Below are 7127 nucleotides of genomic sequence, written 5' to 3' on the forward strand. Positions count from 1 at the left end.
GTAGAGCAGATCTGGATTTCACCAATCAGAGGCCTCCTGTCTGCGGCACTGTATGCAGTCTGGGCGGGGACATATATGCATTCACTGTGACACACGCAGACGACCTGCTTTCTCAGCATAAACCAGCCTTAACACCACCAAAGTCGTTTATCGTTTTGTTTTTGACTGGTTTGATTTAGACAAATTACACACTGCGTTGTTTTCATGAGCCGTTATACATGAGATATCTTGCTTTGATCTCCCGCTGCTCCTGACTGATCAGCTGAAGTGTAGATGAGAGATCAGACGATGGGCACAGTGCACAAGGGTAGGGTAACTCCACCAACTCTGCCCCACTCTGGCACACTCTCTACCAAGGGTGTAACGGAGGATAGCGGTAAATAAGAACATTAGGTTAAGAAATCTGTGCACCAGCCCTGGGCAGAGGCAGTATCTGGCTGGGTCTCACTCTGGAGGCTAAACAATGAGATCAAACTCAGAGGTGAGGTCAAATCTGGAAACTATGTGAAGAGAATGAATAACAAACAATGAATTAAAATGTTTCTTTTTAAAAGCGACCCACAAACCTGTAAAGACCATTCCTTCCTTCATCCTCTCAACATTATGTCTTCCATTCATATTGAAAAAAAGCTTAGTTGCCACTGCACTCTTCTTATTCATTCATTTCTTGTTTTTTATGTGAACCTGTTGTGTATTTAACAAATTTTTATAGAAATTTTATAATCTTTCAAAAAAAAAATGCCATGGATACTTTTATATATTATGTCTTAAAAACCGTAACCAGTGTCCATATTACTTTTTTCTGCAATTTTGGCTGCACCTGTTTTAATAAATAAATACAAAGAATAACTATCTGTGTAAATATTAATCTGTAGTCAAAAGCAATTGAAATGACTTGAAACTCAAACTGCAGGACTTGAGACTTGACAATCTTGGCTCGGGATTTGAGGTCAAAAACTTGAGACCTGCAAAACAATGACTTGATCCCACCTCTGCTATTGGACCTAGCAAATGTCATTTACCCACAATGCTTTGCTGCATTACCGACATGGCAAAATCTGTTTAATAATATTTATTATAACTTTCTGATTGAAATCTAAAAGGATTTACAGTATATTTATTAGGGGTGTAAATAATAATCCTTTTGTATCGATGCATCGATCCAAAGGCCGACGATCCGATGCATCGACACGTCCGTAAGAGTATTGATTCATGTTTTTTTTTTTCCTCCGGTCTATTTTTATCCATTTGCTCCTGGACGTAATTCTCCCTCCCGTGCTGCGGTGCCGCTAAACCTATTTTCCCTCCTACCTCGCTTCCTGGTTATACTCTTACAGCAGCATGTCACAGTGAGCTTGACACACAAATTTTTGGGGGCGAAGTGGGGGCGAGTTTGTTTGACAACAGAGGGACATGAGAGTGAAAAAGAGCGGGGATCCAGGTGGAAAAAGGGTCCCAGCGTTCTCGCGCACCTCGCTCTTCTAGCAGGTCAAACTTCACCAGTTGTTTACCGCAATTTCGGTCATAAAAAAAAAAACAAGCCGGCCTCCTGTCTGCGGCACTGTCTGCGGTCAGCTACAATTTGGGAGAGGAGCAGCAGAGCGTCTGTGGAGGGGGCGGGGACGTCTGGAGCCGGGGTATTGCATTGCACTCATGCCGCTGATTTTGTGCAGCTTTTTTTGATGCAAAGCCTTATAGAATCTAGAACGCAGGGGTATTATTATTTTTCAGTGAATGAGGTTTTAATAGGAATAGGTGAAGTGCAACTTTTCTACTTCTGTTATTTGCTGTTGTTTTAAAAAACAAAATGCACAACGATATTACAGCTTTCATTGATTTATTTCAAATTTGAAACATTGTCTAGCCTGAAAGGTGTAAAAAAAAAATAGATAAAATGAACCAATTAATCGAATCGTATCGTGGTGTATTGAGTATCGATAATAATAATCGAATCGTTGGGTCAGGAAATCAATACTGAATTGAATCACCATGATGGATGTGATTTACACCCTTAATATTTATTGTATAAGCATTGAAACTAAATGTATCAAATAAAGTCAGTTGTTACGGTACAACTAATGGTGGATCCCTTTAAAGGCCTCTCCTAAAAAAAAGGTGTTTGTTAAAATGGTTGCAGAAGCTAATTTATCCAGCACTAAGCACAAAAGCAAATGAATCCAACTAGTGTGCCGACTTTCAGCAGGACCCCACTGAAACATTTAACATATTGCAAGGTAAATACAAAGCACTGTTGCAGGACAGAAAACCAGTAAGATTAATGTTTTTTGCACAAACCAAAGACGATAATTTATTTATACTCAATTAAATTCAAAGAAATGCTCCTGAAAGCAACCCAATAAAAATCCCATGGCTTAGACATATCTTAGAATTATAGGGAAGTTCACTTTTATGATCAAAAAGATGAGTTCAAATAGTTTGTATATAAACTAGAGATGTGCTGATTTTTGCAATAATGATCAGAGTTTTCTACATGGGAATAAATCGCAAGAAATTTTTTCGCATGACTAAATTTTTTCTTTTTTTTTTTATTAGATTGGATAACATGCCAGGACCGGCTAACTTCTGAGTGACAATCTCAAAGCAGAGAAGGCATCTTCAACTTCTTTAATACATTTAAAGGGAATATTTGCCTTTATTCCCTCCGGCTCTTCACACAAGACGGGCAGCAGGAAGATAAGGCAAATATCTTTTACTGTGAGCAATATTAAGTGACATATTCCTCCTGAGGGTTTAGGTGCAATGGTTGTTACTCCTATAGATCTGCATAATCAGGAGTTCTTCAAAGACTAGCATAAAGATAAAAGCAGAGCTTGCCTGTGGACTGTAAAATCTGCAAGCATCTGTGTTGCTTTTTGTATTTTCTTGCAGAAGTATGATGCCAATACAAAGAGAGAAAGTGAATTTAGAAACACAGACTGACTATAAAAGCAGATTTCTCTTGGAGTTTATCGATCGATTTGTCAGCAGCTGACTAATGAAGCTGTTAAATGGTTTTCCTTAGCAAAGTTCATGTGGATTCCACTGGGTTTAACCAACAGCAACACCACAAAGAGCCAGTGAACCAAAGATTTTAGAAGTTAATTCAGTTCGGTGAAGCCACACACAGCATTTTGATAACCTTTGGCTGGGCTCAACTGTTGCATTATGTACAGTATTTGCATTTACTAACAAAAAGAGATGCAGTAGTTTTCATGCCCTACAAACTGCTGCACATTTTGCATAATTCGAACCTCAGACTTTACCATTTAAAGGTGTCATCACCCCAAAATCTGACCTTTTCATGTAAGCATGAGTGCATCGATTTTGGGCTTCAGTTAAAACCTGCTGGAAAATCTTTTGTTTGCTTTAACCAGAAGTAGACAAGACCATGCTTTCTACAAAGCAGGAATTTGTTCCTCCTCCTACATTTACGTCATCATAGAGTGGTGCTAACTTTAGCCTTAGTTGCTATCACCACTCCCGTCTCTATTCCATCAAATGAGGAAATTGCAATGATCAGGCAGCTGGTAAGTGATGCTGCTTATGTAAGAGACCGGGAAAGGACGGTAAAGGAACCATGGCTAACTGCTAATGTTGCTAACGATACATTCACATGAATGCGCATATACACCAGTCAAAATGCCATGCTTATCCTCAGGATAAAAAAAGGGGATGAATGTTTATAATGAGCTCTATTTATTAATTTTTCCTGCTAAGATGATTAAACATGAACCTAAAGATACATTTAGAGGGACTGTTTATGCTAAGTACCAGCCAGGTTTTGTCTTTCACACTGTCTGTTAGAAATAATACATTAGACTAAACTCTGATACCCACTGCAAGAGACTAGAGTAGAGTTCACACCTGTCTCATTCAATCCAAGTATAAATCCAGATGTTCTGAAAATGCTTGAGATTTGTCAGAGAGTAAACAACAATATGAAGAGCAATAACATGCAGGTCAGGGAGAGAGTTGGGGAGAAAAAAGCTCAGATGGGTTATCACACTTTCAAGTTGTCAGGCAAAATTTGCATATATATATATATATATATTTATTTAATCATTTGATAGCCCCTCTGTTTCTGTTTTGCCTTTTTGTTAACCTAGGTTGGTGGGTTGATTTTATTCTGAAATTCACTGGGAGTTTTTCCTTCCCGGCACCCAGCTTTTCTTTTTGACTTACGGAAACACTTGATCTGCACGCCGCACCCAGACTGGCTGTGATGACGTGAGTGTTGCTTGATTTGATCGCTTTGTGGTACCTGCACCCACAAAACACCATATCGTCTGCACCGCCATCAGTGTGAGCGCAGCGTAAAGCAGATTCTGAAACATTATCCCAAATCCAACTATATCCCAGTTGGTTAAAATGATTGAATCCTTTGAGTGAACCAACTGAATCAAGTCAGTTTAACTTGAAATGTCTTAACTCTGTTCTGCTACACAATCAGTGGCATCTTTTACTCTGAGCTAACAGTTATTGTCATAAAAAAATGCTACCATCACCATGACTTTAGCCTGTTAACTGGCCACACTAAAGTCCTCCAAAATGACTTTGATATACCTGAAAAAGCCTAAATTAAATCAGCTGCTGTTCTTTAACCCTTGGGTCTAGTTTACCATGTGAAACCATTGTAATGGTGGCTATAGCTTTCTTGTGGAGGTAGATTGCATGCATATATTATGGATTTTGGCGTAAAATTCATACTGAAAAGTCATACTTTTTTATCTGAGCTGACTGACTTGCAATTTCCAAGACCATCTGATCTCTATTACTTATTTTGAATGCAGTAAAACAATGCAGTAGCATGAAATAAATTATTTTGGGGATGGAATCTTAAAAAAAAAAAAAAAAAAAGTTTAATAAACCGATTCTAGGGGACGTAATACAATCAAAAGAAATCTCATTTATTTAGTCCATCATCAGAACATATAATGAACCAAAAAGCCACAAAGAGAGAAATGTAGCAGTCAAGAAACCCAAAGTGACTCTTGCAGAGCTGCAAAGATCCAGAGTTCAGGAGGGAGAAACTCAATACTACAGATATGAGTCATAAAAACTATGATCCTGTCCTTTTATAAAAAAGAAAGCAACAATTGAACAAAAGCATGAAGACAAAACTGCAAGAAGTAATAAAGGGCACAGATGTGGAAGACAACAAGGAGAAAAAAATATATATTCATGGGCTGCAAAACTTATACTGCCAATAAAAACAAACCCCATCCACACAGTGAAGCATGGTGGTGGCAGCATCACGCTGTGGGCGGGTCCTTTTCCTTAAGCTGGAACATGGAGACTTATCAGGGTGGATTGAGCTAAAGCCTGGAGGAAAACCTGTGTAGAGGTAGATCCTCTCTAACCGGATTAGTTTTATATTTTCTGCAGAAATTGGGCAAACATTTCAATCAGCGGATGTGGAGAGCATGAAATTTGTTGTTGCAACTCAAAAAAATCCTAAAAATCAAGTGATGAGAATAACAGGTCTGCTCCCACTAAGAGATCTGAGTTATCTGGGAAGAACCAGAGGGTGAGTTTTAGTTGGGTTGACCAAAGTACGACTAAAACCTCCAAACACATCTTCTACACACAATCCAACAATTGCTCCATCTGACTGGGCTGACAGAGAGCAACCTGCTGAGAGGGACACAAAGAAAATCCAGGGAACTACTGCATACAACGAGAAGAAAAGTGCTCACCAAGCAGTAAACGTTTACTGCTCGTAGAGCAAGGTTTATAATGGGCTCAAACTCTCATTCAAATACACTAATCCTGCAGCCAATTACTCAGACTGAGAGTTAAAGTGTCTTAAATATTGGATGGAGTCCGGCAGCTCTTAGGGAGGAGTTTCTCTAGGGAATAACAGACATAAAGAGGATCCAGAAACCAAGCTATAAACTTCTTCCACATTAATAATCCTTTATCTCCTAACATATGAATCTCAGAGATTTCCCTTGGCACAAACTTAAGAGCTCATCTTTAAAATACACAGAGAGAAAGAGAATACACTTCTATTCCTTTGTCATATATCCAATCCAGGGGTGCGTGGAAATCAATTTTTTACACTGAAGAAGCCGATTGTTACACAAATGGAAGGCAGCAGAGTGGGGGATAAAAGTGCAAACCTTAGGGAGGAAGATAAGGCTTATCAGAGCTACAATCAAGGTGGGAACATGGTCACTGAGCAAAGCAATCCAGGTGCCCATGAAGATCCAGGACGCATTGAAACAAAGAGATTCAACCTTACTGATAAAAACTGCACAAAAACATTCTTTATTTTTATTTTTAGACTCCAATGTTAGTGAAAAGCATGCATTTCGTGTCAGTAAACATGATGCACATGCAAAGGTATGCAGACAAAGCCACCAAAGGGCACGGTGCTCCCACATTTGAATGCAAAACAGCGCAGCATCAGAAACAACTTGTTTGTTGGCTTCAGGGCGCAAACAGATCCACATGTGTAGGACATCACATTAAAGGCAGCACTCACCGTCCAGCTGTAGCTCTCTATGTCTGACCCAGTGTCGGTGCTCCGCTCCGGACTGGGGGGCAGTTGGTGCGCGTTTGGGCTTGTTTTGAAGGCGGCGTGGCTCTTCCAGTGTTTCCCCCCAACAGGAGAGAGAGAACAACAAAGGAGAGAGCCCTCCCACCTTATCTCCCACTCCCACTAATGATACAGGGTTTATTATGCCTTAAAGCAGGGCTGTGGACGCAGTCAGGAAGCAGGCGGAGCTGTGAGCGGCTCCAGCAGGCTGTGGACTCCTGCTCCAGCGCTGCGCTCCGGAGGCTGACAGGCTGCTGGCTTTGCTGTGTGCTGGAAGAAAGGAGAGAAATCACACCCTGCTGGAGAGCTGTGGTACTGCATGTAGGAAAAGTGGGATTTTATTCCCTCCCACTGACCGCTCATTTAGTATGGAAGCCCGTTTCCGCCACATGAAAGTAAATAAATGCCAAATAGAAAGTCATAATTATGAGATACAAAGTCATAATTTCAACTTTCAAACAGAGGCGTAGCCAGAACATTTTTCATAAGGGTGGCCAAGCAATAACCAGTGTACATTGTAGCCTGACGTAGTCCTACTCAATTCTAGTCCGAATATGAGTCTGATACTGCTCCATAGAGCTGTGAT

General features: G+C 40.1%; 1 protein-coding gene across 1 annotated transcript in view; it reads right to left on the reverse strand.

Moving 5' to 3' along the window:
* Positions 1-6815, reverse strand: part of rnf152 (ring finger protein 152) — a 74590-nt gene extending 67775 nt beyond the window's left edge. Inside the window, exon 1 of the mRNA XM_015382179.1 lies at positions 6488-6815. The gene's annotated coding sequence lies outside the window, so the exon portion shown is untranslated. The remainder of the gene's footprint in view (positions 1-6487) is intronic.
* Positions 6816-7127: the final 312 nt, after the last annotated feature.

This window comes from Cyprinodon variegatus, unplaced genomic scaffold (genome assembly GCF_000732505.1).
Source record: "Cyprinodon variegatus isolate N-32 unplaced genomic scaffold, C_variegatus-1.0 Scaffold252, whole genome shotgun sequence".
Taxonomy (NCBI): domain Eukaryota; kingdom Metazoa; phylum Chordata; class Actinopteri; order Cyprinodontiformes; family Cyprinodontidae; genus Cyprinodon; species Cyprinodon variegatus.